This window comes from Meriones unguiculatus, chromosome 1, assembly GCF_030254825.1.
Source record: "Meriones unguiculatus strain TT.TT164.6M chromosome 1, Bangor_MerUng_6.1, whole genome shotgun sequence".
NCBI classification, from domain to species: Eukaryota; Metazoa; Chordata; class Mammalia; order Rodentia; family Muridae; genus Meriones; species Meriones unguiculatus.
Window position 1 is genome coordinate 70,368,689 of NC_083349.1, and position 25,562 is coordinate 70,394,250.

The following is a 25,562-nucleotide window of genomic DNA, read 5'->3' on the forward strand; positions in this document are numbered from 1 at the left end:
GCTTCAGAGTCCAGAATTGAGGGCCGTGGAGGGAAGGTGCAGTCTAAGCACCGAGTTCACCAGTGTCCCCTGGGAAGATGGGAAGTGTCACCCCTAGCACCGTTAGTTGTAGCCTTATTTGGACACAGGTCTGTAGAGACGTACAATAAGCTCATACAGTGTCACGGTGCTACTGTCCCAAAGACTGCTGTCCTTGTACGGAAACATTGGGACAGAAACGGACACATAGGGAAGATGACACATGTGGCAACTGCAAGCCAGGGAAGGACAGGGATTCCCAGCAACCACAGGAAATGAGGCAACAGCAGAGAGGGGGTATGGCGGGCATTAAGCCACGCTGCTGTCTCACACAAGCCATCCAAACACATAACTGAACTATAAACTATCCCATCTGGCCTCCCCTCAGCATGAAGAAGGGAGCCCCAGACAGTGATCCTGACACGGTAAAGCTCCGTCCAGGAGGGGGTAGGAATCCTGAAGAACTTCCGCAATACGCAGACGACAGTGTCACCAATCTGCAGCCGTTCCCTTGCTCTGTCCCCGGGATTCTGGCAGGGGCCAAGAGACTGCAAAGCAGGGCCCTCACGGTCACCCTGCCTAGCACAGCTGATTGGGAGTCCAGCAGTTACCAGCAGGCAAGGATCCAAGGCTGCCCTGGTTAGGAAAGGGCGTTTGGTGATTAAGTATCTTAATAGTAGAGTAGGCAGGGTAATGGGCCACACACACGCTTGTTTGTCTCTTGCTGAACTTTGTGGGGGAGCCCCAATCCCTCACCGGTGTCAACAGAGTCCAATGTCTTTGGGTCGTAGATGAGTTCACCTACTCTCCTTCTCCTTCATTTACATATACTCACTCGCTAGTACGAGAATAAATTTTCAGCTACACACATGAGCTATTAGACACGCCAGTGTGAGTGGTCGAATCGCTGCTGTTTAGATTTCACGACTGCCAAGACTCTCATGAGTCCTACTTTCTTCTTCAGAAACTATCGAAGAAATGGCAGCTCTTTCTTTCTATTACTTTAGGCTCAGAGTCCTATGAGCCTGTAAACACAGCTAACATGTTGGGCATGCCAAGGACTAAGCGGTTCTAGAAGTTTCTTGACTGACAGACAGTACCTGGGAGAAGAGGTTTGTAGTAGGGCCCTGACTGGCTTTACCCCTCTCTTTTCTAAATATTACTTAAAATCAGTAACCACAATACAGCAACTCTTATTTTCAGTAGGGAAAAATGTAGGTAACAGCTGGGGGAAAATTCTGAAACACAGATACTATGTAGGACACTGGCTGCTGCCCATAGCTCTTTAGGGGGAAGAGAATCAATCATTTTGATTTGATTGATCCAATTCTTCAGAATGCTGACTGACTTTTTACCATCGTGGCTTGCTAATGGCTGAATGTCACCTACACACAGGTGGGTTCACCTCAGAGGAATCCTGAAGGATTTAAAATGGAGAAGTTTTGAGATAAAATTCCACAACTGCTATAGATTTTTCTAAACCCCTCCTCTACCTTTCTCTCCTGTTGGCCATTACTCCCAGCCCTCACCAGGAAGAAGGAAAAGAAGAAGCTCCAGGGAGAAACTGACTTCTAGGAGCCACAATGACTACAAGGCAGGCTGAATCTACCAGAGTGATGCTACCCAAAACACTCACCCTGAGCACTAATGACCAGAGTCCACCAAACCCTCTGTGCTACCACGTGTGACTTATGATCACATGCTGGGTTTTCTATTGTGTCTTTGTGCCATGTCGTAAGATCAGTTTTCTAAACCAGGGAGGACCATCTCCAGACACTTAGGTTCAAAGAGGACTAACACACTAACCCCTGTTGCCACACTCATTTCCCAACACATGAGAATGTACTTCTGGTGTGCTCTGCACAGCAGACCACTTACCCTTCTGCAGCCGAGCTTCCCACTTTTCTCTCGGAGCCTTGTGACTGCGTGTTGTGACCTCTGCCTCATCTTCTTCTTGCCACATACTGTCCCTCCACCTGTGATGTCACTGCCCATCTCAGGGTTGCCACACCTCTGGCATGAGTCTTCGGTGTTACCGTCCTCTGTCTCAGTCTTTTCAGAAGCATTTCTGCCGAAGTGCTCCGAGGCACAGGTCATCTTTCAGTTGCAGGAGAATATACTCAAAATTCTTACAGCAATGCTTCACTCTTAAATACAAAACCAGGCCCTTTCAAAGGCTCCCCAGAGAGCCAAGAGCATGCCCTGTATAGAGAAGTACACTCTTAATCTTAGTGATTCTTAACCAGAGAAACACCCAATTGTTTTGGCTGTCATAGCCAGCTCTGTTACCTGGTCACCTCTGTTCTGGCAGGACCAGTTCTGTAGCCATCAAGGCCAACACTAAACACAAATCATTTGTGCATTTGGAGCTGGTGAGGGAGGGCACCCAACTGCCTCCTGCCTGCTAATTAATTGTATCTCAATGGCTTTGCCAAAGCAATCCCTTTGGGGCATGGTATGCGGCTTATATTCAATGTCAGAGCTTATCAGCAGCATCTTAACTCTGGTTATTTCTCTGACCCTCTTTAGGTGGTAGAAACTAAGACCCCAAATGATGAGTCTGTATTCTGATCGCTCTTGAGGAGGGTTGGTCTTAGGAAGATCGATTGTGTTGTTCTGTTCAGCCAAGTGTTTTATCTTTTCAGTCTCTTCAGATGATTTAAATTAACCTTGTAGGAAATAGGCTTCCATGGCCAACAAGGCGAAATGTCAGCAGAGTGTTCAAGCAGAGGCTAAGTATATCCATTTATGGTCTTGAAAGAGTCTTGGCATGATAAGAGGTATCTGAATTCCTTCCCAGTAACCCTTGCAACCTTAGGAACTGTAGCCTTGGTGTTGGCTCTTTAATGAGAGACTGTTGGTCCTTTGCCTTCTGCAAATTTTTACTGAGTGCTTATTGGGTGTTATTCTGGGTAGTAGGAGAGCTCTCCAAAGTTTGAAAAGGGAAAGAAGAGATCGCATGGAGGGACAAACAGAACAAAGGGGAAGAGAACTACTGCTCCTGAAAACAGAAGGGAAGGCTTGTCCTTCTTAGTAGGGGACACTGGGTCTGAAAAGAAAAGCCAGCCTTGCAGAGGAGGGGATGGCAGCTACACGGACTGTCTGACTTAGGAATAAGTCCACGCGGCAGTTAAACATGGTAATGGAGACAACTAGATGTGGCTGGCCCTTCCAATGCAGCCTGGGCTCTCCAGAGCCCTGAGGGCTGTGGCGGGAAGTGAAAGTTTATGCTAGGAACAATAGGAAGCCACTAGAGTCCTGTAAGGAGAGATGACATCAGCAGATTGACCCCACACAGTCATCCTTCCATATGGACAGCCCTTTGTCACTGTTGCTTTCCAATGCGGAGACTTCTTTCTTTCTGAAGCTAGACTAGAGGAGGAAGTGAGATTTCTACCATCGGGTCCAGGGTTGTAGACATGGGGCCTGGAATCCTGATTTACAATGGATGGTGCTTTGAAATGCCTTGAATACATTCCCAGCTGATTCCTGACTCTTTCAGGCAGCTTGCAGCTCACTTGAGCTGTAATGAAGGTGGCCCTTATCAGTCTGAGCTTGAGCTGCCTTAATTAGACCAAGATTCTCTATCTTTAAATTGGTCTTACATCAAAGCTAGAGTTATAATTGCAGGTGATGTATTTGGGAGTTGCATTGTTATGTAGAATACGGCTGCCAGCAGGTTGTGTGGGGATTATTGAAAAGCAATTTGCAGGAGAGGTCTGTGGGGGAAAGGTAAATCACCTCACTAAGCCAAAAAAAAAAAAAAAAGCAATAGATAGCTGGGGGTCTTGGAAAAGCATGTTTAACAAGAGGTATTAAGAAGAGGGCCATTCAGTCATTCAGTATTTTAGCAGCTCTATTTTCCATGCACATCTGGTTTAAGCCACTCCCGGCTCTGACACGCATGGCCCCTCCTGTCTATGTTGTTAGAGGTAATTATTGGTTTGCATTCGACAGGGCTGTGAAATTGGCTTATGGGGGAGTCAAAATAGGTTATCAGGACAGCTCAGGCAGCTGGAGGCAGTCCCCAGCCACTCACCAACTCCCCAGTATGAGTTCTGGACTACAGGAAGCTTAGAGAAAACGTTTGTCTTGGGCTGACTCTAACCTGGCTCCTGGGGACAGGGCTGCCCAGGGCTGGGAAGGGCAGATGTGTCTGATACACCGATTTCACTTTAGGGTGCCCTAAAGTGGGGTGTGACAACATGGATGGCCCTGACGACCACTATGCCAATCGGAATCAGCCAGACACAGGCTTCCCGGTCTCTCTGGCTCATGAGCCCTCTTCTCTCCAAACTGAACTGGCTGCACGTAGAATAGAGGTTACTGGGGACTGAGGAGCTGGGGACGGGGAGATGGCAGCCCAAGTGGACAAAGGAGCATGAGCTTTGATTCTTTAAACAACACCAACAAAGAGCTCTGTGCAGAGCTTTTCCCTTGTATGACGTGCTCGTTGCTAGAGCCGTTAGCCACGTGAACAAGGCTTTCCCAGCAAACTCTGACCTGTGGTGTTCAGATAAAGTCAGCTGCACCTGCAGTCCAGTCCCAGCACCTAACTGGTGGCTTCAGTGGTCTATGGTTAGGGACAGGGGCTACCATCGGATGGGAACTGGTCTGATCAGCTGAGATTTTCAAGCCCAACTGTTGGCAAGGTGAACACTGCCGACCTCTGGGGAGATATGTGACCCCTCGCCTCTTAAATTAGGATGATTTTCCCCAGCCATAAGGCAGTTTTGTCTCCAGAGGTTTGAGGCTAGGGGAGGTCAAGTAGTCACCAAGGACAAGACTCCAGGCCTTTGCTCCAAACCACATTTACTTCTCTAATCAAACTGGCTCATGTGATTTCAATTATTTCCCCACCCTTTCCAAGGGCAGTGGGCCATGGGGTAGGCTGATGACCTGTGAAATTTCAATTTAAAAAAATGAAACTGGTTTTGATTAACCCAAAGTCAGCCTGTTCCTATAGTCTGGTGCAGATGGAGAGAGGGCACAAAGAGCGGCCAGGAGACTGGGCCACATTCCACATTCGATGGCCAGTTCCCCGATTCCATCCTCAGCGGCCCTGTAGCCAAGACAACGTGCCAATGACTTGTGGCAAATACTCCTGTGACTCCACAGGGCAGTGGGCTGCAACCTAGCGCTCCCATGCTCCTTGCTGTTGAGACTGGAAGGGCAGTTGGTGGTGGTATGTGAGTTTGGGTCGCACAGACATCCTAGAAGGTGCAGGTGTGCCTGAGCAGCTGGCACTGAGTCAGGACTCACTGTGCTGGGATTTCCATCCCCTCCGTTTCTGGCCGGTGTCTATAGGCCAGGGAAAAAACGCTGCAGACTGCTCCCTAGCGGACATTCCTCTTGCTCTGCCTGTACATTCCTTGTCTTGTTTGACTTCCTTCTTCAGCAAGCTGCCCGGTTGTTGGGATACAGTGGAGTGGTGTGTGGACAGGTACATAAGCCCAAATACATGGACCTTAAAAACATGACCTTGCATGAGAGAGAGAGAGAGAGAGAGAGAGAGAGAGAGAGAGAGAGAGCCAAAGAAAAAAAGAATGAACTAGGGCATGATGGTGCATACTCCTTTTAAAGCCCTATTGGGATGGGCGAGGCATTTCCTTCAGTGTTGTAACCACTGGTGATGTGTCTTTGCTCCTGTAGCTAGCCCTTCACCTTTGCTAATGTTAGCAATGCTGAGTCTGTTTCTGTCTCCTCCCCCCATACACATACACACACACACACACACACACACACACACACACACACACCACATCGGAAGCAGAGAGCAGAGAAGTTGGAAAGAAAGTCAGCAGGAGAGTACGAGAGTGAGAAATGGGAGTAAATATGATCAAAATGCAATGGATATGTTCATTAAAATGCCACAATGAAACCCATTGTTATGCATAATGGTATATGCTGGTAAAATAAAACTGAAATTAAAGTTTATAAAGAAGAATCAGGGCATAGGACATGAAACAAAAACTTGCGTTCAATAGAGCTGAGCTACTTGGGGGACAGGGAAGGAAGAAGGAGGAGGAAGAGAATGTGCACCAGGAACTGGCTGAGTTAGCCTGTCAGCGATGCTGACATCCTGAGTGGGCCAGCGTGATGGCTCACTCACACCTCAGTGTGAACAGCCAGAAGCAATGCGAGTGAGAAGCTTCTAGTCCTGATGTGGCACTGAGGGGTCACTCGATGCCGCAGGGCCAGGACGACCCCCTCAGCTTAGACTCCTCCCAGCTGCTGGAGAAGACCTTCTGGAAGACAAACGCTCCTCCTCAGCGTTGTCTCCACCTGCTGCCAAGTGGGGTACACTGTTAGCACGGCCAACTGGGCTGAGAGTGGCTCTTATAAAATGCACACTGCTGGGTGCCTCCCCCTCCTCAAGGCTGTGCGGAGAATGTGAACATGTGGGACCTCCCTCAGCCATAGCCTAACTCTGAGGAAACACTCCTCCTCCTCATGGCCGGCAGCATCATCTCAGCTGCACTCATTCCGGCCCGGTCCATCTTGGGGTCCTTCTGCAGACCTCTGTGGTCATCCAGATGCATGAAGTTTATGCTCAGTGGCATCCTTTAGGCCCTGGAAGACAGAATGCTCTGTGTCTTGAGTCCCTTAAGAACTGTACTGGACTGGAGCCACAGCTCTGGGTTCCAGGACAGAGCCAGGGCGAACTACCTAATCCTAGAGCCTCAGAAAGAGACAGAGAGGGAAGAGAGAAGGATGAACTATGTGCAGAACAGCTGCTGATGTGTGTTGCACGTGGTAGCTGCCTGCTCACAGAGCAGGTGCTGGCAACTGTAATTTTAGAGTTGATGCTGTCTAAAGTATTAAGGATTCTGATGTCATTTGAGCCATATGAATTCCTCCTAAGATACAGAACTCCCACTTCACAGATGGGAAAAACTGAGGTGCAAGGTGCTTGAAGGCTAGGAAGAATACTAGCTGAGGAGATGGCTCGGAACTCAGGCATTCTGATTGCCTTATTACTTTTCTACTGCTGTAAAGAGATACCATGACCAAAATGACTTAAGGAAGGAAGAGTTTATTGGGGCTTACAGTCCCAGAGGGTTGGAGCTTGTGGCCATCATGGTATGGAGCATAGCAGCAGGAGGAAGACATGGCGCTGGAGCAGTAGCAGAGAGCTTACTTCCGTATCTGGAAGCATGAGACAGATAGAAACCACACTGGGAAGAGCATGGGCTTTTAGAACCTCAAATCCCAATGACACACCTTCTCCAACAAAGCCACACCTCCTAATCCTTCCCAAACAGTTCCACCCACGGGGAACCAATCATTCAAATACGTGAACCTGCAAGGGCCATTCCCATTCAAAATACCACACTGATCCTTAATCTAGGCATCATATAGAAAAAGCCATTGTAGTGGCAATTGCTAATCATGAGTGTGTAAATGAGCCAGGACTTTTTAAAAGGAGATTTATATTTTTTCCACTTAATTCTTACAACAGGACTATAATATGGGTGTAGCTATTGTTATGACTTTGAAAATGAAGCAAAGAGGCTGAGGAATTTTCATGAGTTTGCACAGCCTGGACATGGTGAAAATGGGATGTGAGCATGGATGTTACCATTTATTAATATAAATATGATTGCCTTGACAATCAGTCCCAACAGCTCTGGTGTCTGTCAAGACAAGAAGCCTCTGCTGGGAGGATGGGTAGGTTAGTACCCATGCCTTAGCCCCCAAGTGTCTTGGCACCACCCATTATGGCCAGAATGCTAAAGAACTCTCTTGAAGCGCCCTGCCCTCCAGATGACCATCTGGAGCTCTCTAGAGTTCTCCTCACCATGTGGCCCATCCCTCGTGAGGTGCACGCTCAAGGTTACATCATTCATCAGAGGGGTAGGTGTGAAAGGGTCTCAGCAACCTCACTCTGAAGGCCAAGGAGGGTGAGACTGGGTTCAGTGCATATTGACCTGTGCTTAATCTTCACCTATTTCTTTCTTCATCTTGTGACCCTGAGATTGCATAGTGGTGACAGAGGAAGAAAATAAAAGCTGACATCTATGTCTAAGAATGCAGCTTGTCCAGCAAAGGGAGCTAGAAAGAGTGACCACAGACATGCTCTCCTCGGCCATGGTTCTCTCCTCGGCCCTGTGACCACGGGAACAATTCAGCTCTCTGAGAGTCTTGTAGAGCCCCAGGTCCTCCCTTGTGAGGACTAGCAGCACCCAGGTCACTGACTTATTTTAGTTTTGAAATTATCATGACACTGAATGGTTCTAACACTGTTTGAAAACTTGAATCTATTTGACATTATGCAAAATCTATGAGCCTTCTTTGAACTCATAGAGTCATAATTTATGTATGTTACTAAAAGTCCCAGCCCCTCTAAGGTCTGTCTTTGGAGAAGCTGCCTGTGTAAACAGGTGCACACTAGTCCCTCTGGTGGTGTCACCAGTTCAGTTTTGTGCTAGTTTCTTTGTTGCAAAATGAGCAGCCTAACTGGACAATTAACAAAAGTTTTCTGTGGTACATGCCTACAAGCTCACAACTGGGGAGATTTTGGATGGCGAGGCAAGATAATTGGGAGTTCAAGGTTATCCTTAGCTACACAGTGAGTTCAAGACCATCCTGGGATACCTGAGATGTGAGATCGTATCACAAAAGTAACACAGAGAGAGACAGAGAGAGAGGGAGAGAGAAAAGGAGGGAAGGATGGAGTTCTGTGCCCCATATTTGACCTCTTGCCTGGGAGCTTTTCCAAACTGGCCAGCCTGAAGTTATTTTCTGGGGGTGGTAATGTGAATAAGCAGAGGGAGACTTCTGGACTTGCTTTTAATTTACCTTCTTTGCTTTCATAAGCAGAGAGAGAGAAAAAAAAGAGGGAATGACATGCCCAAGAGATTTTCATGTATTCTTTACTTTCTGAAAGTGAAGGGGCCAAAAAATGAACATAGGAGAAGCTCTAATCTGGAATATGTCTTAGCAGAACTTCTAAATTTTTTCCCTCATTATTACTTTGAAAATAGAGCCAAGCGAAGTACTTTTAATTGAACATAGAGGAAGGGCTTGGTAGCCATTCTATTTGTTCTCTACTCTCCTTCTCCTCTGCGGTGGGGAAAAAAAGCTGATATACTTTTTAACCACTCCTTTATTTTTAACTTTGATGTGTCATTTTATTTGGGGCATCTCTTCTAAGAACCACACACCTAGTATGTGTTATTTTAAAATTCAGCATGAAAGTCTTTATCTTTTAATATGAAGGCTTTGATCCATTCACATTTATTGTGATCATTTGGCTGTTTGGATTTGTTAAAACCACGTTTGTATGTTTGTGTATGTGTTGTTTCACATCTCTCTGTTTCAAGAATATGCTTTGTGTTGAGCATTAGAGAGGAGAGAACAGTTTCTGTTGCATTTCGCTCTCATATAAACTGCACATGTGTGCTTCCCTAACTCCTTCAGGACATCTCCTCCTTTATAAGTCTTCCAATTCTTTTTTTTTTTTTTTTTTGCCTGAGGCCAGGAGATCAATTATAATAAAGAAAATATTTCTTGGCTCAGAGAAGGGGTCTTGCTTCTCTCTTTCTGGCCACATAGAAGGAGAGGGAAAAGCTGGAGAATGAGATCAGAGAAAACAACAAGCAGAGATGAGAGAGAATGGCTTAAAGATTTGCCATAGTTAGATTAAATTCACAATCTCAACCCTAGAATTTCATTTACCCAGTTGAGGATGTTGCTTTCACCGTATAGGCCTATCAGCCTTCTGAATCTTTGAGACTGGTAGTAAAGTCACCTTTCTCTCCATTCTAACCTCAAACATCAGGACCCTCTCTCCCCTAACTGTGGCTGATGACTGACACTTGGAACACAAACACATAGCTCCAGATGTCAACAATTGCCTTTAGTTTCCAGGAGATCCTGCCAGCCTTCAGCTTCACAGCTTCTCCAGTGGCCAGCCTGCAAAATCAGTGGCCACACACTGTCTCTCAATTTGGTCTGCCTCTGGGAAGAAGTGGAGAGCTGTGCAGTAGAGGTCCCATATGTGTGGCCCAGCAGGAAGTACTTAAAGGGTGCTCCAAGGGACACAACCCACAGCAAGCATCTGTTAACTGTTCCATTCTTGTGCCTCCAGTGAGAGGCCAAGAGTGTTCTCAGCCTTTGAATGGAGGAGGAGAATCAGTCCACAATTCTGGTGCTCCTGATCGCCAGGAAGAGCCAGGCACACAGACAGGGATACCTCAGTGGACAGCCTGGGCGTGGGGGCCTGCATGTCAACAAACTGAGCTGCTCCTGCTAAAGAAAGCCTGGATGCACCAGTGCAACCCATGCTGACTTCATGCTTTGCTCAGAGCCCACACTCCACCAGTGACTGCCTGAGGCAGTGGCCTGCTACAGCTAAGCTTGGCCAAGACACAAAACACATACAGGATGGCCTGGAGGAGCCCTGGCAGTCTCCACACATTGGCTGCCATGCAGCTTTGCTGGGACAAAGGCCTGGATGCATTCAGGTCCAGTGACATCTATAGAGACAGGCCTCTCTGCTAGAGTGCATGTTGTGAACCCTGCAGTATCAGACACAGTCCCTGGCACAGCACTGCAGGGTGTGTGTGTGTGTGTGTGTGTGTGTGTGTGTGTGTGCGCGCGCGTGCGCTCTCTCGCTCGTGAACGCACTCTCATGATTGCACTGCTAGAGACCACATGCTTGCACTGCTAGAGACCACACTTAGGACCTTGTGCATGCAAGACCAGTGACTTACCATTTCCTCAACAATGTGTAAGTCAAGGCTGAGGCCTTGTGATGCAGAAGACACAGTAAACCTAATACCAGTCCCCATCTATTCTGGGACATGTTCATTCCTAGAAGTTCCACGATGCAGAGTAATCTACAGAATTGGCTGATATGAGGCCTTTTAGATCGCCTGTCAAGGAATGTGGCCCTGGACGTTGTCGTTAACAACCACTTAATATGCTGGCACTTCCTGCCAAGCAGTGGACATCAGGTGACCCCTGGGTGTACACCTAGCCTTCCAGCTCTGGGTAGCGCTCAGGCTATTTGGTGCTTAGGCCACAGATCTGGAGGTGACCCCACCTTTCCAGCAAAAGGTAGGCTTCAAACTGAGCAGAGAGTCAGTTGAAGAGAGGCAATATGATGCAATGGAGACTTCTGAGAATGTCTTGAAGGAGGCTACTACCTATGTGACTGCCTGAGGGGTTCTCAACCTGTGGTTCCGACTCCTTTGGAGTCAAATGTTTTACAAGACCATCAGAAAACACAGATGTTTACATTATGATTTGCAACAGCAGCAAAATTACAGTTATGAAGCAGCAACAGAATAATTTTACGGTTGGGGGGTCACCACAGCATGAGGGACTGTGTTGAAGGGTCGCAGCGTTGGGAAGGTTGAACCGCCGCTGTGGTGGATGGTCCAGAATCAAGCTGAAATCTTGCTGCCTCTGATCCGAATGACAACAGCAATGACCTCCTACGTGTTTACACCCATTTGGCTGGCGTCTCTGCTGTTTACTCTCTGCCTCATTCTAACTGGCTTGTATAGTAGACCAGAACCACCAATCTTTTTAACCTCACCTTCCTCGAAGGCAGCAGGCCTCCCTAAGCCCCATCCCACCAACAGCCTCTAAGGTGCCTCAGGAACTCCCTGTGTGGATGGGATTCTACAAGAATTACGACTGATAGCACTATCAAACCTTTGGATGAAGCCATGTTTCATAGCAACAAGCCCTTTGCAGAGCATGCTATGTGAGTATTGGGAACCCTTTGACTCATTAACAGGATTTACTTCATCATCCCAGAAACAATGCAAGGAGGCCTGTCATTCTCTACATGCCACAGCTGAGAAACTGAGATCTGGTGGTGCCAGCTTGACACTGGAGTCATCAGACAGGAGGGAAACCAGCTGAGACAATGACTCAGATCGGGGTCTACAAAAGCTTGTAGAACATCATCTTAATTAGTGATTAACGGAGAGGGTCAAGCCCTGTGTGGGGGGCCATCCCGGGGCTGGTCTCGTGTTCCATAAACAGCAGACTGAGCAAGCCAGTAAGCGCCCTGCTCTGTGGTCCCTGCACTAGACCCTGCCTCCAGGTTCCTGCCCTGTTTCAGTCCGTCCTGACTTCTTTTACTGCTGCACCACAATATGGGCGTGTATGCCAAACATACCCTTTCCTTTCCAGCATGCTTTGTGGTCCCCTGTGGTGTGTCCTCACATCAATAGAAACCTTGACTAGGACAGCTGACATTAAGTTACTTGTTCAAGTACACACAGCTACTTAGTAGCTGAAACTAGATTCCAATTTAATCTGGTTCCAGAAGGATCCATGTTTCTCCCTGTCTTGCTTTGCATTTGTGGTAGGCAAAGAAAAGCAGAAATTCTTAGTTAATGTAGAACTCACTTGAAATTACGACAAGGAAGAATCACCCCTTGAGGAGTTCGGCCTTACCCTGGAAAGACCCTGAGACCTTTGCAGAACGTTGTGTTCGTTTACAGGGCAGCTAACCAGTCTCATGGCAGGACCCCATCTCCTCAGCATTTCTCTCTAAACACCGCTCTTCTTGGCTCGCCGTCTCTATGAAGTCAAGTGAAACGGCAGCCCACCCGGCTGGGACAGTCCTCCAACCTCTGGCCACAGTGCTTTGCCTAGAATCCACGTGTTTGCCCATGACCCAGGCAGAGAGGAAGCTGCTGTGGGGCAAAGCTCCCGCTTCTCTTCCGGGGGCATAGGCCGACTCTAATTTTGCTGCACGCTCCTGTTGCATCTTCTGTCCCCCGGGGAAACAGCAAGCCAGGTCATAGAAGCGAGGCCTGCAGGGATGAGCTGTCTGGCCTGGCCTCCGTGGTAGGCTGCAGGTGCTGGAGAAGGCTAGCCAGTGGGGGAGTTTTCTTGGAATAAGTCTGACAAGTTACTGCTGGCCCGAATCTAGGGTCTCATCCCCCTCTGCTCAGGCCCTAGGGTCACCAAAAGGAAATGTATTTAATTTTGAAATCCCCCCTAGAGCCAAAAAGAATTCCAGAAAAACAACCATAAACACTGGAAAAGTCTTGCCTGATTTAGGAAAACATTCCATTGGATTTAAAATGAAATATCCTGTGACTAATCTCATGTAAGACTTGGGAACGGGTCTAACTGTTCGATTTGGTGGTCAGGGAGGGACTGCGGACACTAAGCCCCTTCCCACCTCCACTTTGGGCACTAAATCAGTTGGGACTGAGTTTTCAAACAGGGATTTGGAAGAGTTTGCTGTTTGATCCTCAGGACCCCCCCCTCTCAATTTGTCATTGATTTCCCATCAAGAGAGTTTGTGCAACTGAATCCCTGATGCAATCCTGGCACTTTGGGAGCCAGTAAATAAAACCCAAATGTTAATTCTTATGAGCACAGCACTGCCTGCCAAGAAATGAATAATGCTCGGTGGAAGAAACAGCATCATGTGTCCTGGGGGTGGGCTAAGCAGTGGGGCAGAGCTGGAGAGCAGGGGAGCCAGTGAGGCAGAGGAAGGAAGAAAGATGCAAAAGAAGAGGAAGAGGTGAAACTAGCTCAGGGCACACGGCCTGTCACCTGGACTCCCGTGTGGGAACAGTGAGTAGTGGGGGTGACGGCTCTGCCGGGAGTGCTGTACATGCCTGATCCATCCTTCTGTCTTCACAGATGCTTATGCTGCTCTGTCACAGATGCGGGAACTCGGGCTCAGAGAAGCTAAGACTTTTCCCCACGTGAGCGAGAAGGTGGGGTCCATGCTTGCTATGGATCGATTGTATCTCAAGAGTTCACTAAGTTCTCAGTGTGGCAGCGCTGTGACACGTCAGGACTTGTTTGAGGCGGGATAAGACCTTCAAGAGCAGATCATGTCTCCTCAGTGAGTGTCTGTCTCAGAGATTGGATCAACTGAGCAGGTTGCTACAAAGTGAGACTCCGCTCTATCTGTCCCGTACACACAGCTTTCTCCAGCTTCCACGATGCACGAAACAGAACAAGACCCTCACCACAAGCTGGGAATGTCATTCTCAGCCTCCAAAACCAGTTTATAATAAATAATAAATAACTTATTCTTTATAAATTCCCCAGTGTCAAGTAATATGTTTTAGCTACAGAAAATGGACTAAATTTTGCTTACTAGAATCAAGATTCAAGCCTACATTTATTCTTCTGACTCAGATGAGAAAGATCAGAGGTGGGTAGGGTCACCTGCAGACCCAGATAGCTCACCTGCAGACCCAGGTAGCTCAGTAGGGATGGAGCTTCTGGTAGACAGGATTTCCAGTGTTAAACCCAGAAACATCCTTGATAAACTGGGATGGCTGAATTAGCTGACACTGAGTTGCTTCTTTTTATCCGCCCCCTCCCCCACCTCTAAAATTGAGACAATATCAGAATGTTACCAAGCCAGGACAACATTTTAATGTCGCTAACAATGACCTAGAAATTCTTCTTTTGCCCTCCCTGTGCTGGGACCACAGCTGTGCATTGCCCTACCTACTTTATGTAGCTCTGGGAACAGAACTCGGGGCCCTGTGCATGCTAGGTGAGCATTCTGCCAACAGAGCTACACGTCCAGCTGCATGCTGAACATCCACAGGTGTTCATGCCAAGGGCCACTTCTGGGAAGGGGGTGCTGCTGCTGCAGCAGCTCCCTGGCACATAGGTCCAGGGAAGGCAAGCCTGTTCATGCCTTTTGTCTCCTCCCCACTAATAACACTCTCCTCATTATAACAAATATTGAAGGATACAGCAGTAATGATATCCTGGCTATTACATAACAAGGACAAAAAGCTTTCCTTTCAGATAGGCAAAAAGCAAAGAAATAGCTTAAATTCCATGCTTTGTAAGGAACCTATGATTTGTGTCCAGTATTTCGCAACAAGCAGCCCATTTGAAGGCACCCCGGGACTGTGCACTTAACACTAGTCCAGTGTAAAGTGGAAGTGGTAGTTCCCAAGCAGGCACCCTGTTCCTATTTCTGGAACTCTACTTTGGAAGCTAAGACATCTCACTTGTGGGTTATGTGACTCTCGGCCTCTGGAGAAGGCAAGAGGGTTGAAGTGTGCCCAGCAAAATAGTGCCCTATGGCAGATGGAGCCATGCATTTGTGAACAGCATTGTCCTGTTATCTGACTTGGGCTCTGGGACACCCCGTGATCCAGGGCAAGTACAATGAGCTCCATGTTCCATGATGTGGGGCTCAGGCTAGAAAACTTAAATGACTTTTAGAAGATTGTCCAGCTAAGGAGGGTCACGCAAGAATTCAAACCCACATTTGTATTGTATGAGTGTGTGTGTGTGTGTGTGTGTGTGTGTTCATGTAGTTGTAGGTGCTGGGGTATGCATGGAGGTCAGAGGACAACCTTGCATGTCAGTTTCTATCCTAACCCTTAGGCACCTTCCTCTTTTTGTGAGACAGGGTCCTCACTAGCCTTAAGTTTACCATGTAGACCAAGCAAGCTAGAAATCAGCAGTAGGTTCTTCCTGTCTCCTCCATCACTGGGGTCTTAAGCAAACACCACTGAACCCAGCTTTTCACACAGGTTCTAGAGACCTGGACTCTGGTCTTCATGCTTTCCCAGCAGAGCCATCTGCCCAGTCTCACACCCATACTTTTTACTCCAAATTCTATGTTCTTTTCCTGCATCCTGTCACGAAAGCCTAACTAGTTTTCAGACAGAAATAGACAGGAGCTACTTACACAGTCCTTCAGAAAGGAGTGGGTCGCTTTTCCAAAACTAATCAAGTCCTTGGCTCCCACCATGCAGAACAGACCAAGGGAAACATCTAAGTTTGGATGTCAGCCAAGTTTCAGTTTCAATCCTAGCTCATTCCCCTACCAATGTGTGTCTGGGCAGATGACCTAACTTCTCTGAGCATCGTTTCATTCCCAGACAGATGTGCAGATCAAACCACCCTTAGGACCAGTGACTGCATTGCTAACAGCCAACGGGACTTGCCTCTAACCAAATGGTATACGAGGCACACACTGCTGCTTTCTGGACCTAGGGCTTTGGGAACTTTTTAATGCCCCCAAATGGATATATTTTCACCCAGGGATGATGTCCTGACCTCTGGAAGCAGGGGCCTTGTTCAGAGGCTTTCTTGTCCTCTGTCACGCTGAACTCACTTCCCCATCCAGATTAAAATTGCTTACGTTACAGCCAGCACATTTACAGTGCTGCTGTCGACCCCTTCCGCTGTGCCTGGGGCCAAGCTACAGGTGATAATTAGCTCTCAGACAGTAGAAGGACATTAACTCTGGTATCTTGACTCCATTCCAATTGAGATAATTAAATAAAGTGCCCACAGGTGGATCCCGTTAATGAGGCATTGATTGGGCTGAGCTGAGCCAGCAGCCACAAGGAACAGGGAGTGATTGTAGCACAGACACAGAAGTCTGGGCTCAGGCCTTGGTGCTAGCTGAAACATCCTGTTTCCTCCCTTCCTACCCTCACTGTCTCAGGCCTACCAGCATCCTCAGGAACACTCCTGGGAGCCAGGACCTGTGCTGCAGGCTCAGTCTTGCCTTCAAATGCATACTCTTTGCCCAACACCTTCATTCTCCTGGCTTAGTTCGCTCAAGCATAAACAAAAAGAAGCAGTTCCTCTGAGAATTTGGGACAATTGGATGAGTCTCCCTGTCTCCTCTTCCCCTTTGTCTGTCGCTGCTAATTTCTGCTTCTCCCCACTCCCTGCCCCCTTTCTCCCACCATCAGCATGCTGTTTGTTTCCTCTGCTTATAACTAAAGCAGCAGCAGCACCTCTCTGTGATGAGATAGGGACAGGAAAGGACTTGCCACCTGAAGACCTCACAGTTCCAATCTGTGGGAAAGACACTTAATGGCCCAGATTAGGCCCAAGGTTCACCTTGCAAACCAGTCATTGCTGTGTGCAGACACGGATCTAATTGACCCATTAACAAAAGGGGGCTGTCAGTTTTACACTGCAAAAACGCCCTAATCCATATCTGCCATGATGAGGAAGTCACACTGATATTTTCTCAGGAAGTAGAAGTCTGTGTTCCTGACATGAGTGTGTGGATGCATGCAGGGTGTGTGTACGTGAGAAAGAGAGATTGTGACTGGAATGGTATCTTCAGATTAACTGGATGTCTGAGGACAAATTTATTCTCTTTGAGAGTCAGTGTCTATATTAAAACTTTACTGTATTTGTTTTTCTTAATTTTTATTTGTGTGTGAGAGAGAGGGCTTTTGATCCCTTAGAGACGGAGGTAGAGGTGATTATGGGCCATCATGTAGGTGCAGGGATGGAAACTCAGGTTCTCTGGAAAAGCAACTAGTGCTCTCACCTGCTGAGCCATTTCTCCAGCCTCTCAGTTTCTGTTTTTATGAAGTAAGAGCAGTAGTGCAGTCACTTATGGGAGGTAATTAAATACCTAAGGACCTGGTCCTCGGTGCACCTGTCTAGATGTGAGGAAGAAGAACTCAGCATGGGTAGCCATTATTGTCACTCAGAATATCACAGGTGTGAGGTGTGTGTGTGTGTGTGTGTGTGTGTGTGTGTGTGTGTGTATGAAGAAAATCTCACTAATAACAAAGAAAAACTCTCTCAAAACTAATGAAAACACTTTGTTTTCCTCAAGCTCTGCTGGATGAGCAGCCACGGCTTCCCTAGAGGCTGGAAGGCGGGTTCTGAAGGGAACTTTGGTGCCTTACACGGAGAAGGTGTTCTCTCTAACCTTGGTAGTAGTTTTCTCCCTCTGTCACTTCTTGTGTTTCTAGCAGTGTTTGATGGGGAGGGGGTGCTGAAGTCAGAGTGAGAAATACTTCAAGAGTGAAGAAGAGACTGAAATCAAGATCATCTTTGTGTTTCTGGGAAGAGGTGTGGCCAGGCTGAAAGCACTGGTTCTGCCAACCCCGGAAGGATCCCATGGCTGAAACTAACTCTGGTGGATGGAAGCGGGATACAGCAAGAGCTGCTGACAGGTGTCCTGTGCCTGAGGGGGAAGCAACAGGCTCCTGGTGCTGAGCTCCAGGGCAAGGGGCCAGAAACACCACCATTGACTTAGAGTGATCAGGACTGGAGGGGGGGGGGAGCAGAGGTCATGTTTAACTGGACTTTCTTTAATATTCTGTATGGAATGCCATTTGTTCCTCAGTTATACCCTGTTAAGAATCACCTTCTAGCCTGCCACCGCCCTAGGTATGATCATGCATTAACGTCTTCATTCTGCATTCAACCAGAATTTCCCAGGGATCCTGCTGTATGTGAGGTCACAGGGAGTTCTGGGATCATAAGGAAAATGACAGGCAAAATGAGCGGCCTCCCAGAATCTGCACTCTGTCGGAGGATTCAGATGAGCACGCACCAAGGGCACATCACACGTGGCAGGCTCTCCCAGTAAAACTCCGGCTGCAGGCACAGGGAGGCCCTGACTTAAAAGGAGACATTAGCAACTCAGTCCCGGTTTCAAAATCAGGATCCATGTTCTTCTTAGAAATTCTTTTATGCTTATATTTGTAAGGGAAATACTTTTGTTATGGAAACATGAAAAATAGAGACAGAGAAAAGATACAAAACTCTCTCATAAAGCATGTTGCAACCACACCATTTCATGCCTCCTTGGGATCATGTTGCATAATTTGTAACCTGCTTTTTCACTTCAGATTACATGGTAAGCCTCTCCCGAGTCATAAAAATGTAATTTAAAACATCACGCTAAGTCAGTGCATCACATAGCATTATGAGATGCTGGGGGCAATTGCACGCTGGCTTGGCAGAAGCAAGCAAGTGACTTCCTGGAGGCAGCCACTTGTTTTCGCACAGCTGATGAGTGGGTGCACCCCAGTGTAGGCAAGAGCCCCAGGATTTTGCCTCAAGACCACTTATTGCTGCTATACTGCCCTTTCATGCTTGTTTGAGATAGCTGGCCTGGCAGAGACACTCACTGTTTATTGCTTCCCTCTGTTGGACAGATTTCCTGCAGATGATTTTGAAGATGTACCTTCATAGTGCTGTTTAAGTGAATTGATGATTTCATAACCCCTGATGATGATTTTAAAGAATTTCTGACTTTATTCAAGTAATTTTGAAACCTTCCTGCAATGTAGCTAAAACTGCTAGGAGCTCTGTGGACTTCCATATGTCAAGCACCTGATTTACGCTCATCCTAGGTTTCACCCAAGGATAAGGCCCAGGTGTACCCCATGATAAGAAAGACCATATGAATATAGAATAAAGACTAAATGGTTAGCTATACAAGACAAGACAGACACCTGTTTCTTAGAAAAACCTTGACATAGAAAACTTGCTTTGAACACATAATATACAGTTGAAATAAGATAAAAACGTCTGCTTTGAACTCATAATGAGCATATAGATAAAACCACTGCTTTAAACTTATCTAGTTAGATATTAGGATCAACAGTCCTGCTATAGCTCCCTTTTTAATGGAACGATTGTATCTATTTTTTAATGATGTAATTTTTCCATACATAGCGAACCAAAAGCCCAAGACAGAATTAAACATTTGTTGAGGTCATTTGCTTCATCCAAAAGTGTGTCTGTCTCTCTAATTGTCTGTATGTATTGTGTATATGTATATTTGTACATTGTATCTATATGTTTGCAGATTCGTGGATGAATGGTGTCTTTGGGAGCTCCTTTTTGTCTATTGATTGTATGTGTGCAGATGTGTGTGAGGTTTGTGTCTGCCTGCTTTGTCTGCCAAACGTGTATGTTTTTGCATATTTTTAAGTTATTAAGTTTAGTAAGTGATAAGCAGTCTGGAGTGTTTTATTGGCCTTCTTAATTAGGGCTCTACCTTCTAGCAAGCCACTGTTCACTGCTGAGCCATTAAGTTAAAAAGAACTAAGGGGTTTTTTTGTTTTGGTTTCCTTTTTACAACCCCTTGTATTTATAGCAAGGAACTGTCAAGGCTGCGGACACTTATACTCTAAGTTAAAGAGGCCACCTGGCTTGACAAAGCCCTCTGCTGTCTTTTTCCTTTAGAGGCTCTCATGACCAGCCACTCTGGAAATTAAACTGTATGTAGAGTTAAAGTGCATATATAGCATTAAACTGTATATAGAGAGAGACCCAAATTGCAAGGCTACCAGCTTGGAAGTTTAAGAGTTAAAGTATATGTAGAGAGCAACCAGGTTGCCAGCCTGAGAGTTTAAGAGTTAAAGTCTAGAGAGAAACATCAGCCATCAGCTGGTCATCACCGACACTGTGACCCACCTTGGTCCACACTGTGCTGGAGCTGGAGCCCAGCACAGAGAGGTAGCATGAACCAGGTAAGCATCTCCCTATTGTTTCTTCTCAGCAAACCAGGCTCCACTTCCTCATGTTCCTAACTCCTCTTGTAGATTCCACTGGATTCTTAGGATTGCTTCCTAGTCAGTCAGTATACGGTATTCATTGAGCAGTTGTTATATGCCAAGTGGATTGTGCCGTCTCTTCTAGACCAATCCTGCTGGGAATATGTGCTGAAATCCTAAATTTTGCCCCTCTGATCAGGTGGGATAATTTACCCTTGTTTTGGCATGGCCTTGGCTGTAGCTTGGGGCTCAGGGCATGAGGGAATCCTTGCCTCATCTTGCTACTTTTCAGAATCTCGTCTTGTCTGCTCGATTCTTCATTACTTTCACCCCACACTCCCAAAGACTGCATTCTGGGCTCTCTTTTTGTGCCCTGCGCATTCTGTGTCTTATCCATTCTCCTGGGGAGTGGAAGGCTATGGTAGAGAGGACCCTCAGAAACTGACCTGGGGCTGGGTGGGGGTGGCTGGTGGTTTGTGGGGTTAGGGAGGACAGTGCTGATGATCCCCAAGTGCCAGCTTGGGGAATGAGGAAGACAGATGTTTCCAGATGAAGACAACCAGCAACTAGCCCAACAGAAAGACTGAACATGGACTCATTCCACTGAACCTGCTCTATGAATTCAAACTCTGGGAAACTCCAGGTTTCTAATTTATTGCCTCTTAGAGTTTCTTTTTCTCTTCTTTTATTTTTGAGACAGAATCTCTAGCCCAGACAACATAACTGAAGATGAACTTCTGATCTCCCTGGTTCCCCTCTCTAGTACAGAACTTAAGCTGTGTGCCACAGTTTATGTGGTGATGAGGATCAAACCCAAGGCCTTGTACACCACAGACAAGTACTCCACCAAATTAGCTGTATCTCCAGCCCTCCAATTTATCATCTCAATGGTCTTCTATAGTGGCTTCTTTTAGCCCTATGAGTTTGAGTGTCCCCTTTACTTCAGCTCTGACTGAGGCATGGGATTTGGTTGGCCAATGGGCTGTTAGCAAATGTGTATAAACAGGAGTTTGGAAACTATGCATCCATTCTTTGCTAACCCTCTTGCACAACTGAACTTGTTCAGGACCCTGCTTATTTTTAGATCATATTGCAGCTGTGTTGTAGAAGGGGCTGCAGGAGCCAGGACCGTCCTATACCAGCCAGGACCACCTTATACCAGCCAGGACCATTGTATACCAGCCAGGACCGCCCTATACCAGCCAGGACTGCCCTATACCAGCCAGGACCACCCTATACCAGCCAGGACCATTGTATACCAGCCAGGACCGCCCTATACCAGCCAGGACCATTGTATACCAGCCAGGACCATTGTATACCAGCCAGTCCCCTGCCAACCTGCTATTTGACTGGTGTGTGAATGAGCATAGACAAGACACTGAAGTCCCTGAAGATCAGAAAGCTGACTTGTGAGTAAAAATAAAGAATGTGTTAAGTTCGGCACTTGTTTGTTACTCAGCAATGGCCACCTGATACAGCCATTATGCTGAAGAGCAGAGCAAAAGAGGACAATAGGAGAGGAATACAGAGGCAAAGGGACCAAATGGATCCAAGCACTCAGAAAAAATCCAAGCTCTGGGTTCACCCAGTAGGAATCCCATTCCTGTGGCTAGACGCATTCTTGGTCTCAGGGTTGGGTTTGGCGACCATTCATCGTGGCATGTTTCTGAGTCTCTTAGAAGCCCCCAGGAAACAAAGTTCTCAACACTTAGAACACCAGATAGCCAACTCCTCTTCACTGTGAGAAAGGTTCCAGAACCGGACACCCCTCTGGAATCAGAGTGGAATTCTCCCTCTGGGAACACCAGGAGATTCCTGAACAGTAGCCAGATTTTCATTTGTTCTCATCTATTCCTTTTTATTCTCTCTTTCCCCGGCCCATGTACTGACCCCTGAGCCTGGGCTTCCTGGTCACTTCTTCCCTGGAGGAGCCCAGAAGACCTGACCCTGTTCTGAGCTCATGACATCCAGGCAGCACGAGGCTGGGGGAGCAGGTGTTCCCTGCGTTGGCTCTTGCTACAAGCCCCTGATACTCATTTCCTAGGTGCATATTGAGCTGTGCAAGACATGAAACCAGAACCAGACCTATAGCTCATACAGGGCAATCCCTGGCTATCCCTCCAAGTTCTCTCTCCTCCAAGGTGGCTTCCAAGCTAGAGAAACACAAGCCACCCTCTGCTTTCCCTCAATATTACATGGTGGTTTCAGTCTCATTACTGTTGCATTATATGTAGCACATCTGTTCCTGGGCAGGAGCCAACTATTTAATTCTATTAGGTACATCTACACAGTGAAGTGATAATCTACACCAGGTTTGTGGATCAAGCACTTAATACTTGGCAGCAAGCAGGCGAAGGCTTGATACACAAGCTGGAGAATGTAGGAGGCCGTAGCTGAGGGGTGGAGGCGGCCAGAGTGCTCCGTTCAAGTCTTCCCCGGGCCAGCATTCCAGTGTGGGAACAGAGTCCATCAATGTGCAATTCCAACATCTGCAAGATATTGCTGGAAAGGGGAAACGTGAGGAGGGAGGGAGAGGGGAAACGTTTACCTAACCGAATGCTAACTCTTCCAGGGGGATTCATGTCAGCACAGACTAAATGGCGTGAGAGCCTCAGGCACATGTGGTAGCATTTACTCCCCAAGAAATGGACACCGGTCGTGTGTTGTTCGGTAACTGCCGCACGGTTGATGTGCCCTCTCCGTTCTGAGTTCCTACGCGGCTTCCTTCTGCACTGCGGAAAGTGGGGCAGCTCTCAGCAGTGCTGTGATAGTAGCCCTGGGCTGCATGGAGCTCCGGCCAAGGCCTTGAAATGCAGGCATGACCGGCTGCACTCCCACCCAGCCCACATAAGACCAGGGAGTGGCCATTCCGTCTGCTCTGTCCCCGAACCGCTGGCCCCTTCTGTCAGCTTCTCCCTCTGAATTTTCCTCCAGAAGGCTGGAAGGAGAGGGACGGACTGATGACAGGATTGTGGCTGGGTTTAGCTTCCCTTCCAGCGCAGAGGAAGACCCAGTTATAAGTCTGGAATTGATGAGGGGAAGGAGGAGGGGCTGGGTGAGAAGAACTCAAGGTTCAAAGTAAGATGTCATCAGTCTTAAAAGGCACCTGCATTTACGTCACCAAGAAAGAAAAATAAACTTGATTCAAACTATGACATGTCCTCAGTGAAAAGACAATCCCAGTTTCAGGAGTGTTAAAATAAGTGTTTGAGTGTGTGTGTGTGTGTGTGTGTGCAGTTCTTACTACCAGGCACATGAGTTCTGAGCATTGATCTCCGGCCCCCTATCAAGGCCCACCATGCATTTCCCTGGCTCCTGCAATACCTGTTTTGTCACCCTCCACCTGTCTTTGTATTTATATACACTGACTTTCTAGTAAACTTAAGCCTTTAGCATGTAGGATACTTTAAGAATCTCTTTGCAGGGAACTTAGCAGCACACTTGTGCCGCCCTTTCACAGTGGAGCCAGCAGGCAGGTAGGACCATGGCTCCCAGTAACTGAGCAGACTAAGGTCTAGAGAAGTGGAGGACACCCAGAACCACTGGTTCTTCAGGAGCTAAACTAGGGTTGGAGGTAAGGATGGGACACGTCAGCTTCTGCGGCTTGTGTCAAGCCCTCCCCTGCGATGGGTCCTCCCTAGGGGAGGGCCATAAATGCCTGCCTGTTGACATAAGACTTGGCCATGCGACTTCATCTGGCCAGTGAAATATGAGCATTACCCAAGAAAACCTGGGAGTGATTGATGCACTTCTCAGTGCGGAAGGTCCAAGCACGGCTGTGTCATCCCTGGCTCCGTTGGGATGCTATGGGCTCATTGTGGGCCCCAGAGAACATGTGTGAATAACAAGCAGATCTTTGTCACTGTAAGCTACTGAGAATTTGGGTTTTGGTGCTACCACAGCAATCTTGGCACATCCTAACCAATACAGTGAATTCTCTAAACATGCCCTTCATGCATGAGTCTCCCTCCTCTGCTTTCTTGCCAGGAAGCACTTAGGAGGAGGTGATTTGAGTGGCCTCTGCCTCACACTTTAGCACCATCTGTCTGCCTCATCCCGTGTCATAGAGCCCTGAACTCCATCACTGTGACCCTGAACCATGGTGGTACCCAGGCCAGTGATGTTAATATTTAGTTCTCCCATCTTCAAGGCTCCTTGAGGCCTAGTGGTTCTGCTTTTGATTTTCCTTTGTCCAAATGGATGTTCTCTGTCTGGTCACAGAGAACCCCTGGGTTGAATCCCCATCCTGCTCACTTTGCAACGATCTCCCCCTAGGTCCACATGCACTGATGACAGTGTGCAGAAGAAAGCACTCTCACCGGCCAGTGCAGTGGAACTCAGAGGCCCTTGTCTCCCATGGAGCTGCAGTGTCAAGTGAATGGTCAGTGAATAGAAAACGGCGCTAGCCTAGGTCCACATGCACTGATGACAGTGTGCAGAAGAAAGCACTCTCACCGGCCAGTGCAGTGGAACTCAGAGGCCCTTGTCTCCCATGGAGCTGCAGTGTCAAGTGAATGGTCAGTGAATAGAAAACGGCGCTAGCTTGGGAAACCACTGCAGGGGTGGAGAGCTACTGTGTGTTAGAGCTACTGTGTTTTAGAGCTACTGTGTGTTAGAGCTCCTGTGTGTTAGAGTCATCTGGCTTCCATTCCCTGTCTACGTTCCTATATTTTCCTCTGCCTCAATTTCCCCACAGAAGAAATAATGAGCATGAGGTGAGATGGTGCCTTAGTTCTGTTACCTGTGGCCGTGATAGAAATGCTCTGACTAAGGTAACGTAGGAGAAAAGAGTTTGTGTTAGACCATAACTCCAGGCCGTAGTCCTTCATAACAGACGTTAGGGTGGCAGGACACCTCAAGAAACCAGTCACAGCTGAGCTCCAGAGCGGATTGTGAGTGTGTGCACGCCTGTGCTTGGTCTGCTTTCTCCGCGGCTGTGTCTTCAGGGTCCCTGCTAGGGAAAAGCACCACCCACACGGGGGCCTCCCACCCCAACACAAAGATAATCCCAAACAGACCCACGCAGAGGCCGGCTCACCCACACAATTCCCCACTGACACTCTCTGCCCAGGAGATGGCGGAAGTTGACAAAGTGACCATAACAGATGTGGTACAAAGAACCCAACCCCACACAGCTAAGAGACTCAGGGCTTTGCTTGTGTGGGAATGAACATCTAACCCCTCCAGGCCTCAGTTAGGTGGCTGGGGTTGAATGTTCCCTTAGAATCCTTTTCTGTTTTCGCCATTCATGTCTCTTGTTGTAAAAGGATTTGTGTCCCATCCAAGTGTCTCCTGTTGTCT